This window comes from Aythya ferina (assembly GCF_964211825.1).
Source record: "Aythya ferina genome assembly, chromosome: 25".
Classification (NCBI taxonomy): Eukaryota; Metazoa; Chordata; class Aves; order Anseriformes; family Anatidae; genus Aythya; species Aythya ferina.
In genome coordinates, this window is record NC_140323.1 from 86,925 (window position 1) to 101,080 (window position 14,156).

At 37.3% G+C, this 14,156-nt stretch overlaps 1 protein-coding gene across 22 annotated transcripts in view; it reads right to left on the reverse strand.

The window, feature by feature from the left end:
• LOC311423725 (uncharacterized protein) overlaps nucleotides 1-14,156 on the reverse strand; it is a 126,375-nt gene that overhangs the window by 83,506 nt on the left and 28,713 nt on the right. The window contains exon 5 of one of the 22 annotated variants that reach the window (XR_014685822.1): nucleotides 12,717-12,767. The exons of 20 other annotated variants lie outside the window; for them this stretch is intronic. The gene's annotated coding sequence lies outside the window, so the exon portion shown is untranslated. Of the gene's footprint in view, nucleotides 1-445; nucleotides 3,202-12,716; nucleotides 12,768-14,156 lie in introns of those variants that run through there. One more of the 22 variants, XR_014685831.1, reaches the window with a different exon arrangement.

Sequence of the window (14,156 nt, forward strand, 5' to 3'; positions counted from 1 at the left end):
TTGTTACTAGAATGTTTAGACCATTAAAAAGAACAACACTGTTGTACTCAGAACAAAGGATTCACTAGTCCCGTTTCCAACTCTGACCAAAACCAGATACTTACAAAAGGAAAAAAGCTAGTATACATTCTTGTTTAATAGCTGGTAAAGCTCTGGATACAATTTAAGCCCGAAACAAAAGAACACAGTAAAACACCTATGGGTCTCAGATCTATGAGATCTGAAGAACCTAATCAACAGCATGTATTTTGTCACTCAATAAAGAAATAATTCTTATGTTTTTACAGAAAAGGGGGGGGGGGGGGAGGGGGGAGAAGGGGCAGAAAAAATTACCATCAAATCTCAAAATCTATGAAAAATGAAGAATACAGCAGGAAACAATATTCTAACCAACAACTGAAATATTAAATTATGCTAATCAAGACATCTTTGAGGTCACCAAGAGTCAACTGCAATTTACCATTTATTAAGTTATGGGCATAATCCCACAATAACAGATTTGATTAGCCTCTGGAACACATAGATCAAAGATATTCAGACAAATCTTTGTCTTCTGGAACAGGCTTAGAATGAAAGCAATTAGAATACAATATTATTCATTGCATGACCAAAAACACCATGTTTTCATAACTGAACTGAAGCTTGAGGATATATTCCCAAATTCATCTTTGGGAAGACAAACTCACCTCAACACTGGAAAGAGGTCATTAGGGATTACAAAGAAGAACCCAGCAATGTACATTCACTTCCATAACACATACCTACCATAACAGGAAGTAAAATGCTGCAGAAAGTAATCAACCACAAGACACAGACATTTCACCTCTCATGATGTTTCCTGTCATGGCATGTATCATTACAATCATCCATTATTATATATGTTATATATCATAATTAGCATGTATCACAGGTCTTACATCCTGCCATATCTTTGATATATATGCTGTTAACCACCTTAAACCAGATCAGTTGGTATGTTAAGAATGATAACATAATATGTTATCAACAAATGATAGTGTTTGATGGGGCAACTTTTTGCTATTTTAAATGGTGAATGCCAGCATTCACCTTGCTGGCAGCACAGACCATGGGGCATGCTGTTATGATACAAAGAATGGCAGAACACTAGTTTATATAAAACTCTGAATCCTGGATACAGAGGCAGCAAAGGTACTTGCTACTGTCCATGACTGTGGCATGTAGTCCAAAAAAGTACCAATATTCATCATTTTATTTTTCTTACGTCTGACATTTGGTTCTACTTATGCTATATATTCTTTTCACTCCCCTTTCACAATCCCCTTTGGGGATTGGACTAGATGATCTTTCAAGGTCCCTTCCAACCCCTAACATTCTGTGATTCTGTGTGATTCTTTCCCTGTGCTGTAACATTTAAACATCTTCAATTCACATATATGATTAAAGTTTGTGTTTCAAAAAACATACACGTTCTTGGCCTCTGAAAATCACCAAAAAACACTTTACTCCCACAGCGCAGACCCAGAGTGTCTGAAGTATATTTGCATGTTGTATTAATAGAATTCTGAAAATTGCTCTACAAAATTCCTAAAAGAGAATCAGCCAAAGTTAGACTTGGCATCTGCACAAGTCTCAGCTATTTTTTGGAATACTTTGACGACACTCATGTTATTGTCTCTCAGTTCATTTTTCTGCTCATATATTCCCCAAAGAAGGAAAGAATGGTATTCCCGTTCTCTGAATAAGGACACATCTTGTTCGTTAGAGTGATTTCTTTTTTTTTTCCTTCTCTTTCTTGAGCTGTTGGATCTCCTAACTCTTGCTCTTCCATACAAGAGCACAGAAGTCATTCTACTGCTTCAAAGTAAAAGAAATCACAACAAAATTTTACCAGTAGAGAAGACACTTGTTTTCGATTCTTGTTTTTCTCAGATAAGGATACAGTAAACAAAGCCTTTAGAGATCACAGAAAGCCTGTTAATTAACTATATCGAAATCAGTAACACATACACACACAAAATAAAAAAAATAATAATAAAAAAAAATTAAAGCTGTTCAATGCTGACATGAGCAACATTGCAATGCATTCCCTCCAACTGCACAAGGCTATTTTGTTTCATGTGTACACCTCCAGACAAAATAAAGGAATAAAGGTGCAGTATGAACAGGGTTATTCTCCTATAAAGCTGTTCGTGAAGGAACTCTGCAGTCAATTGAGAACATTTTCATCTTCTTTCTTCCATTTGATCTTCTCTGCAACATACTTTTTGTATTACTCCTCACATTTTCCTTCCATCTGGTTTCAGAATTTGATTAGAAACTTGGAAGTTCAACTTGAACAGTTCAATGCAAAGAACTAAGCTGCTTTCAGACATTTTTTTCTCCATGGAGGATCTTAAATTCAGTTGCAAGGTTCTTTTTACTGTATCTCTACCTAAACTGGAAGCTAAAGTCTTAGTAAACACTTTGCAACTCTTGTAAAGAGCAAAAATCCCTAACCCCTGCAAATATAGGAGGGCCCTGTTATCCTGAAAGAAACAAACCCTACAAAATAGAGGATACTGTTTTAAAAACATTTGCTATACAAGGTGTCATTATATGAAAGCTGCTTCTTGAGCAGGATACAATACACACTTAAACGATGATCAACAGTTTCACCAAAGAACACCTTTCATGGAATCATAGAAACACAAGGCTGGAAAGGATCTACAAAATCATCTAGTCCAACCATAAAACTTGGAGGTTCCACCGAGATATAGCAGAGCTCAATCTAGAATTCAGGGGCATCACTAAAAAATAAATAAATAAATAAACAACAACACCAAGTTACTGCTCAGAAAAAAAGAACTCAAAATGTTCAGTAACAAGCACAGTTCAGATGGGTTATCTATGTCCTTCCCTGTACATGATCAAGAGAAGCAGGCAGTCATCAGTTGTGTAGTCAGGTCAGGAAAGGATGATAGATGTTCACAATTTCAGCACTAAAAAACATCTTTACCTTAAAAGCATTAAAACACCATATTGAGTCAGACAAAAGACTGATCTGTATCTACTGAAATGTTTGCAACAAGGCACATCTGTAAAGTATACAGAAGACAGGCACATAAACACTCAACATAAATGTGAGTAGAAAGATAAACTGGTGGTGATCTGGGAACAGTGACTCTCCCACAACATCTCAAATTCCATGGCAATAGCCAGAAATGCTTAATTCTCAAGGACCTGTGAAAGTTAAAAAGAAAACCAGATATGAACCAACATCAGCAGCAAGAGAAATCCTGTGATTTCAAACATCATTCAAACACCACCACAAGCAAAGTCATGTTCTCAAAGGATTTCTGAATTTGATACATACGTTGGATATATAAAGGAAATGTTATGGAGTTATCTTGTATTTACAATTCAGAAGAGGAATAAGAGAGATTAAACTGGGTCTGGACTGTTCCTGAGTAGACCCCATCTTTCCTGAGGAGCAGAAAAGGCTATATGAGTATTAATGATCATGCTCATCTTACAAACTGTGATCTGTCCATAACAAGCGGTACATATGCCTCCTTCCCTACAAGATTTTCTGCTCAAATTGCAGTTTCTCCCTGATTCTTCAATACATATTTTACCCAGACATTTATTTCCAATCCTGAGTGTGTGATGATGCTATGATGCTTATTCCAAAATAAATAAATAAATAAATAAATAAATAAATAGTTCCCTCATGTCATTTTAAAGTTACAACTATTCTTTTAGAGGTTTCCCCTCATCTGCCAGCAATTCTACTTCTGTCTTCCACTATCCTGGCAGCTTTTTGCACCTTGATGTCATCAATACATTTATTACAGAGACTCCATGACATTACCCATCTGTCAAAGAAAACACTGGCTAACACAAGATTTATTGCCATTTAATTTACTTCATTTGATTCTTCCCTGTATGCAGTAAGAGGTACTAATAACTGATGCAGCTTATTTTACTGAAAAAAAAAAAAAAAAAAATCAAGGAAAAAGACCTTCTAATAACTTATCATGGATCTTTGTTTAGATTTACCTTGTTTTCCTCAGCTACACAGCTTAGGGAAGCAGTACCATACATAAGAGACAAAGAAAACTCCCACTAGAGAGGTAAACACTATTATATCCTAAAAGGTAAGTTCTCTTTCCCATGCAGATGGCATGAGTTGTCCAGTAATATAATAAATCAACACAATATAATAATACAGTAACAGTGAATATTAACTAGTACTTGATATGTTGAGATGAGTTAATGAAAATATCTGACTCCTGTGGCTGGGTATTCTGTAGGTTGTACATTTGAGGAACGTGATTACATAGCTCTGATATCTGGTTCCTAACTGACCAGTAGCTAAACACCACACAGCCATTCGCTCATCCTCCCCCCTCCCTCTCTGGGATGGGGGAGAGAAATGGGAAAGTGAAGCCTGTGAGTTGAGATAAAGACAGTTTATTAAGACAGGAAAATAATAATAACAGTAATAATAATAACAATAATGATGATAATACTACTAATAATAATAATGTGTATGAAACAAGTGATGCACAATGCATTTGCTCACCACCCACTGACTGATGCCCAGCCTAACCCCAAGCAGTCTGGCCCCCCCACCCTGGCTAGCCACCCCTATATATTGTTCAGCATGACCCCAGATGGTATGGAATACCCCTGTGGCTAGTTTGGGTCAGCTGTCCTGGGTCTGTCTCCTCCCAGCTCCTGCTGTACCCCCAGCCTGCCCTTTGGCAGGACAGAGTGAGAAGCTGAAACGTCCTTGGCTTGGTGTAAGCACTGCTCTGCAACAATTAAAACATCAGCGTCTTATCAGCACTCTTCTCATCCTAAGCCAAAACATAGCATTCTGCCAGCTACTAGGAAGAAAATTAACTCTGTCCTAACTGAAACCAGGACAACCACAAATGAATAGGACAATCATATTCAATTATAAATTCTAGAAATTAATCAGTGTGATACAAGTGTGCCAAGAGTTGATCACAGTCTTCTGGAACAAGAAATTTTATACCTGGTTATATAAAATTAGAGAGCAAAACAGTCAAGGAAAGATATATAGGGAAACATCTTGTGAAATTACAGTAATTATTGTTCTGTCTCGTGGCATTTGTGGGACTACATTAATTATTTCAGGTTGGTAAAAATATTTTGCTGGTTTTAAAAAAAGAAACAAGAAGGCAATAAAAGTAAATCCTTCCTCTTTGTTTATCCAATTATCTGTCTAAAATGTTACTAAACCTTATTCCCATTTACAAGTCCAATTCACTTTGAGTCTTTTTTTTTTTTTTTTTTTTTAACCACTGCTTTGAATGAAGTACAGGGATTTTTATCTCAGAGCAATCAAACTGCAGCAGCATTGGCCTACCTGTGGCCTTGGGGTAACTCCTGGCACCCAAAAGATTAAGCATGCAGCCAGACAGGTTCTCCTGCATATAGCTCCGTAGCCATTTATGGGGTTACTACAATGTGACATTTTTTATTACCCATATGCTCTAAGTTCTGATTCCAACTGAACAGCAAAAAAAAAAAAAAAAAACTGCAAGAGAGAAGCTTTCCAAAAGCTAATAAAAACATGGAGGATTCAGGTGATCAGGGTTTCTACTGGTGTACTCTATTGACAGCGGTATGTATTAGATACATAAATTAGATCAAAATGCCTGTAGTAAAGAGTAGATATATGCCCCTGTCCACTATATTCCACTAATTTCTGAAGAACAACGAATATTTGAGGAATGAGAGAAATGGAAGCTTAAATCCTTACCCAAATAAATTTATATATGCTTTCCAAACTTGGCAGAAGATAGATATCTATTTACTTTTTACCCAAACCTCTGAAATTCTGTAATGAGTTACAAAGCATGGGGTCTACTGGATGGCCTATACTATCTTTTTAGTCTTCAAATTTATTTTTTATAAAATTATTTTTTAATTCATTTATTACAAAATAAACCTTAAAGGGGTTCCTTAGAGGTTGGTATTGGGACTGTGCTATTTAACATTTTTGTTGGTAACCTAGGCAGTGGGATCAAGTGCACCCTCAGCAAGTTTGCCATTGACAAAAAGCTGTGCGGTACAGCTGACACACCGATGGGAAGGGATGCCATCCAGAACAGCCTTGACAGGCCTGAGATGTGGGCCTGTGCAAACCTCATGAGTTTCAAAAAGGCCAAGTGCAAGGTCCTGCATCTGGGTGCACAACAGTCTAGGCAGAGAATGGATTGAGCATCCGTGAGAAGAACCTGGGGGTATTGGCTGGTAAGAAGCTCAACATGAGCAAGCAAAGTGCACTTGCAGCTCAGAAAGCCAGCTGTAGCCTGGGCTGCATCAAAAGAAGCATGGCTAGCAGGGTGAGGGAGGTGATTCTCCCTCTCTACTTCACTCTTGTGAGACCCCACCTGGAATACCCCAGTACAAGAAGGATATGGACCTGTTGGAGCAAGTCCAGAGGAGACCCAAAAGGATGATCAGAGGATTGGAGCACCTCTCCTATGAAGACAGGCTGAGGGAGCTGGGGTTGTTCAGTGTGGAGAAAAGAAGGCTCCATGGAGACCTTGTTCAGCCTTCCAATACCTAAGGGGGGCCTACAGGAAAGCTGGGGAGGGAGCCTGTCAGGGGGTATAGTGATAGAACAAGGGGTAACGGCTTTAAACTGAAAGAGGGTAGGTTTAGATTGATAGTAGGAAGAAATTATTTACTATGAGGGTGGTGAGGCAACAGAGCAGGTTGCCCAGAGAAGCTATGGATGCTCCATCCTGGGAAGTGTTTGAGGACAGGTTGGATGGGGCTTTGAGCAAAAAGTGGTGGGTGTCCCTGCCCATGGCCGGGGGTTGTGGAACTAGGTGATTTTTATGTCCCTTCCAAACCAAAGCATTTTATGTTCATTACAGACACTTTATAGAAATGCTGTTAAAAACTATTTGTTCCATTTCTACAATAGCAATAGTTTTAAGGGCATCATACTATACAGGGAAAGGACAGAACTGGAGCAAGAGCAATACTACAGGAGCAGACTCCATAGGTCAGCTCAACCTTCTATAATTCTTTTTTTTTTTTTAACTTTTTTTTTTTTTTAAGTACTTAAAAGATGTTTAGATGTAGAGCTTAGTGATATGGTTTAGTGGAGGACTTGTTAGTGTTAGGTTATAGGTCAGACAAAGTGATCTTGGAGGTCTGTTCCACACTAAATGATTCTGTGATTTTGTGAACTCTTTGGACAACTGGTTCTAATTCAGACTAGGTTTCATTTTGAACTCCTAAAATACTCCATATTTCTGTGATTTATCCATGTACAAGCACAAAATACTATTGCAATCTATCAGCAATCTTTATTTTTTTTCCTAATTGCTTATATTACCAACAAAAAAAATTTACACCTGGAAATTTATACCAACTTGCCCACAGTAGGCAATGGGGAAAGATCAAAAACTACTCTCCCAACATGATACTTATAAATCCTACTAATTCTAGTGCTCAGTTCTGTCCACTGTTGCCCCTGTGTAAGCATCCTGCTATTCTGACCTCTAATTACTTTAGAAGAAACAGCTCAAGTGCCCTCTAGTGTGACTTCAGAATATCTAGTCTGTGCTTTTCTCACTTTTTGTGGGACTAAATAAGAGGTTTTGCATTTGACTTGAAACATTTTTTCCACAGGTCTGTATAATTTTATGACATAAGCTACTCTGAGCAACTGCTTTGACTGAAAAACTGATGGTCATTGTGATTTTTATTTTTTTTTTGTAAAGTTGCTGAACAATAGCTATCACTAGTTCCACAGGCAATTACCTGTTTTATTCCCAAAATGCAAAATAGCAACATTTACTATATGCTCTGAATTTTTCTTGACCATTCCATCTGTTTATGAAGTAATGCTGTTGCTGGAATTATTTTCTTAAAATAGATGGCTTTAGAGCATTACCATTCTGGAAAAAAAAGGTATAGTCATTCTACTTCCTTTTTCAGTTTCTTTTCCTTCCAAACTTTTAATATACATATACCAAAGTAAATTTTATTTTTTAATTAAAATTTTCTTAAATGGTAAAGTAAATCTTACTTTTCTATTCAAATTACTTCCCTACCTGAGTTAATTTCGCTTTTAGAGCTATTCAGTCTGAATAATGAGCATGCTTAGATCACCTCATAATATATGTTTCTGGAAGCTTTCCTGGTGCAGGTGCACAGCCCTTCTGAAACAGGCTTCTTATTAAGCTAATACACTTATTTAGTAGTGTGACCATGAAAAGATGATAAACTCAGGCACCAAATGGATTCATTTTTTCCAGACTAAAGGTTGAAATGGGAAGAGTACAGGCTGTGGACTAATATTGTTTCAGACATCTTGCAGAGTTGTGAAAATTCTCAGAACTGACTTGAAAGAAACGCCAGATATACAAACATATATTCTAGTCATACCAATGGCCCATCAACTTTTTTAGTATCTGACAGTAAATGCTTAAAGAAACAGCATAAGAATGCCAATAATAGGACAGGGGGAGTACTTCGCTAGTACTAGCCTTTTGGAAGTCAGTGATGTTCGTTTTAAAAAGTGAACAGGAAAAAAAAAAAAAAAAAAAAAAAAAAACTGAGAATAGTGGAAATAAAGGACAGCCTGACCTATCCAGCTGTTGAATGATTTCAAAAGAAAAATCCTGTCATTTGGCTCATCTTTACACATACAAATTTAAATGCTAGAACTGCATCTCAAATTCTGCCCTCCAGTTCAAAAGACAATGATATTCAAATAGCTTTTTCTCAATTTTTGCTAACTTCATTATCCTATTCCACTCTTAATGGCCTTTTCTATCACTTCTAAGACCTGGGAAAATGTTGAAATCTATTTAGAAGTATGGCAACTTTCCAATCAGAAGTAGCAGCTGCAGCTAGGATCAGCAGCTCTCTCTGACAGAATTTTTGTCTTGTTGTAAACATACAGTATCACAGGATAATTGCATCAATATATTTCCTATAATTCCTCTGTTTCATGTCTTAATTCCTTATCCTCTTGTACTTTCCCCTGAAGTCCTGCATAAACTCCACTTTCACATTGTATGTGTGTCCATGTGCTAATATGTCCTCTGCAGCAATATTTTCCCCTCACATCATTACCTATCTCTATGCACACATTTTTGCTCATGCTATAGCCCCTTCAAGCTCAGAAGTAAGTGAATCTCCTTAACACAAGAATTTTAACTAACATTAAAGGTCATCTAGTGACTAAGTCTGAAGAAAACTATTTAGACATCATGACTCTGCAAAATATGTGTTCTGATAACTAGAGGCCTTTTGAGGAAGAGCCCAGCTATCCCACAGCTGTTGATGGGAGAAATCCATTACTGCTGAATAACTTAAAAGCTTTCATAAAAACATGCTGTTGTTTTTTTTTGTTGTTGTTGTTTTTTTTCCCTCTTTCAAAACATTTCTTTCATCAAAATTAACTTTTTTAAAAATTATGAGCAAACCAGGTACCAGACTAAAGTTCCCCTGTTAGTTTCTAGCTTCATACCCAAGGAGTCCCCAGCATACCTTGCTTATCATTTTTGTAACTATTCAAATCTATTTTTTTCTTGTCTCCAGTGGTAAGCCCTTGCATCAGTTTGTTTGCATGACTGTTGTTCATAATGGCTTTCTCTAGTATCTTCTCATTCTCATGACTAAAATTGGCATGAGTTGTGAAATTTTCAAGCCAGAGCAGAAGAGCTGTTCTCACAAAGGCATGTGAAGGGAAAAGCAAATCAGATACTATCATGTTTGGAATAAAGACCCTTAAGAAATAGGACCAACACAGTAAAGTATGTCCCAGTATGTCCATGATTTTCCTTTTCCAGCCTATAAACATCTTAATTTAACAGTCCCTGATGAGTGTTCCTTACAGGGCTTATAAGAATTGTGGATGGGGAGGAGGGCTATAAAACCCAATAAAGTATCGTATATTTAGGCATCTTATGTGTAGAAACCATTGAAGTCAACATGCAGCCAAGCAGAGAAATCTACTCTATGAGCGAGGAGAAGGATTCTGCTCTTGCCTGTCCTTCACATGGCTAACTATAGCCAAGCTATTGGAAGTGGAGCCATTACCATTATCCAGCCTGTAGAACAGAGAAATCTCTCCAAAAACAAAGTCATTTACCATCATCCTGATGGACTGAAGATTCCTTATAAAAGAAAACAAAACTTCTCTTAGATAACTCTATGTCCAAACATTTTTCTGATACAACATAGGTAGAGCTTTTCTCTGCCAAGAGAAAAATCACATTTCTGTAATGAGGGTACAGCATGCAGCTTGGTGGTCCCCCAGATATGACAATAACAAAATGCTACTAATGTTGCAGCTTTTTAACTCCAAAATATTGTCTATGTGATTTAGAGGTTAATAAAGAATGAAAGCTGTCAAGCACCGTTGAAATATTTATATACACATATATAAAGGCTTACTAGACTTTTTCAGTTCCTTTTATTTATTCTGTTTAATAATTTTACATTAAGACAAGAAACAATTCATGTTCAGATATCCATCTGCCCTGGGTTTTATTGAGCTTTTCTCAGTGATACTGAGCACCTTCTACAGTTCATACATTACCTTGTGCTGCTGTAATTATCCAGTGAAATCAAAATAAATGTCTATACCTCCATCAATTGCTACCTCAAAGTAGTTCTGTGGATGCAGACACTTCTCTCTAAGGATTTCTGATGCTTACTGGGCAACCTCATCCACCATTATAATGAGGTGCAAGCCCTACAAGTGTTACTCAATCCCTGCTGCTTATGGTCTTCGTCTTCCATTGCTAGAATAATTATGCCAGTTGGAAGTAAGTCTGAACTGAAGCCAGAGTCTGTTGGTGGGAGTATGCGAGACAATACATTGCTTGTTCACTCCCCAGGAGCTGATACAACTTACAGAACTCACTGGTGGAAATTTTATTTCTCATCATGTTACAAATCACCACTGTCCTTTGTGTCAATAAAGTGAAATGCAGAAAACATGTGGCCAATTCCGCCAGTCAGTTCTACTGTTTCACATTCCAGTCATGACACATTTTTGAAGTACCACAGAAATGTGTAGTTTCAAACCTGTCTAGTAAGCATCCTTGATCCTGAGGCACACACTTTCCATTCCCTTTGGACCAGTTTCACTTTCCTATTGGGCTCAAACAATTTTCAAATCAAGACAGCAGCAACAGCACATCCCATCCTGTGGCACAGCTTGTGAGCTGGGGCCTTCGGGACCTCTGTGCTCATTGCATGAAATTACAAGGGCCCCCAAGAAATTGCCCCAGGCATATTCCTGGAGTGGCTGGAAATGCGTGCAGTACCTTACATTACCACAGATTTCTTCTCCTGAGACAGTAAAGGAACCCTGTTGTCATCCAGGCAACAAGCAGAACTGTGCACCCTCCTCTAGATAATGGCATGCAGCACAGAGATTAGCAAAGCTTTTTATAGGCTTTCTCTAATAGACATTCCCAGGCCATCATGAAATAAGTCACTCATCTTTTGTATTAGACTTTAATTCCCTAAAGATTGGAACAGATTTACATCAGAATAAACCTCAAGGCTGAGCTAGGAAAAGTTCTCATGAACTCACAATTGTGGGAACACTCCAGTAGCCCAGTCTCTCCAGAACATCTCCTATTTCATGGGCCTCACTGACTGTGATACATGCCTTATAGATTTGAGAAACCATCCTGAGCCCAGAATAAGTGAACAAATAAAAGCTGAAAGCTCTGGAAAAACAGCCTTTTCATGGGTCACTGGGCATTAAGACAAAGAAGCACTGGCAGTACCTGAACGTATTCAGTCTGCAAGAATGAGAATTGTAATTTCAGTCCTTCACACTGAGAAGGCTATAAACATCAGGGAAAAGTATATACAAGTGTGCATTTACTTCTTGGTATATGCAGTCCAGGAAGAATTGGGAAAGTCTGTAAAAGATAAGACTGTGTTGTATCCTGTGCTATCCTTTCCTACTATATTTTTATTTGTACTTTTATCACATTCTACACTGTGGCTAATGGAACATATCCGAAGAATAAAATTATTTTTTATCCTTGATGTTTGGGCCATATTCTCTGCAATTCCAAAGTATTAGCTGATTTGGATACTATGAGAATGTATTTTAGGACACTATATTACAGCAATGTTATTACCATAATAACGCGGTGTACAGGTGAGGTTTGTTTTTTTTTTTCTCCCAGCAATGCATACAGTAAGGTCACTTATTTCTACATATTTTTAGTTTCAAAGTGAAAAGCAGCACACTTCTTGCTTATGGAGTGATAGGGTTCAGGCTGAACAGGGCATTCTTATTAGCGGTGGAAGGAACCTTAGGCACAATTATTTTTTCAACATGCCACATAGAAGTAAGGATAACAGGAAAACAAAAGAACAAAATAAAAATAATAATAATAATAATAATTAGAAGAAAAAAAAAAAAACATGTTCAGATTGTCCACTTCCAAGTCAGTGAAAAATATTTACTGCTTCAACAAAAAGACAACACAGAGGGAGACGCTAAGGGTCATGTATGAAAGAGCAAATGGGCAGTAACAAAATACATTGAACTTCAGGGAGAGCATCTCACTTCTAGCTGACTCAGTAAACTAGATTATCTCAAAATTATCTCAGACATCACACATAGCAGAAAAATTCCTTCTAAATAAATCTTGAGCAATAATTTCGATAAGCTGTTTTTTCTTAGTATTTTTCAATTTGGCGTATAATGTTATTACCCTTTAATCCAGGTTTCCTGGGAAACAAAGCATCTTCTTATTCTTCTAATCCTTCAAAGGAAATTAAGCCAAATTAAAACATTTTGTGGGTGTTCATTAGATTTTATTATAGCTGTTTCACAGACCTATCAGTGTTAACTGCCTACAACATACTAGCATTTAATGGGTAGCAAAACCAACTAAACTTGTTTTTTTAACAGTCACTTCTTGTCCAGGGGCAACATTAATCAGAGACATTTCATTTCTGGGCAGTGCTTTGCTTCATCCCAAGACAAGGAAACACTCTGCTTTCAAGAACTGGATGTTTCTATGGCAAAAGTGATAGCAAGCAGCCCCCAAGCCAGCTCCAGCCTCTACTAAATATCTGTTTGTCTACTTTGACTTTCTGGAGGGGAGCACATTCTTTGAGTTACAGATGACAGCAGGGAATTCAGCTATAATACAGAACCTTGTGTCTGTTTTTCTGCTTATTCAGAAAGAATAGAAAACAAAAATTGTATAGTCTTCGATCCTCATTCCCATTTTTGCTATTAAGGGGAAAAATAATGCTACAAATAACATCTAGATGACACTTGCTGTAGAAATGATGTAGTTTACAGGATTCTGTGATTTTAAAAACTTAGTGTTTTTGTCTGAAAAGCAGCTCTTTGAGGTAGGCCAGGCTTTGAGTCACATGGAATTTTGGACACTCATAAGTAGAGAAAACTGGCACAGTACAGTTTTCAGAGAATCTAGCCATAGTTCTCAACAGTTTCATACAAACTTTGCAGATTGGCGTGTCATGGAACTCCCAGTGCAAAGCAAGTAAAATATTAAAAATAATAAATTAAAAAGTATGGAAGGAAAGAAAGGAGCAAGCTATTTGCTCAGTTGGAGATGTACCATGCCTTCTGACCTCCTTTGTACCCCAGCGAGCAATGCTTGAGCCTCATTGTGAGACAGATGCTGCGTTGCCAGGCCTAGCATTCCAGCAATTACTCAGTGGAAATGGAAACAGCAACACAGATGCCAATGGCATGATGCAAGTTTCAGTGTCACTGTCAGAATGGGAGTCCAGTATAATTCCTTGGCTGTTTGCTCGCAGTTAAAAGTCAGCTTTAGTTCCACTTATATCACACATTTAAGCAATGAAAGAAAAATAAAATTTAAGGGAACTCCTCCTCATTCCTTGGCATATGCATATCTGAAGGGCTATTTTGGACCTTGCATGGAGACTTTGAACCTAGCATACACAGAAAGCTCAAAAAGAGGAAATCTGAACAATTGTGTGCACAGCTAAGATGCAAGAGCGTGAAAGTTTTTCTGTTCGTAAATCATAAAGTTGGAGTAATTACAGACTCATGCTTGTAAAACACAGGAATGATTTCAACACCAGAAAGAAAGAAAAAGAAAAAAAAAAAAAGAAAAAAAAAAAAGAAAAAAGGGAAAAAAGGAAAAAAA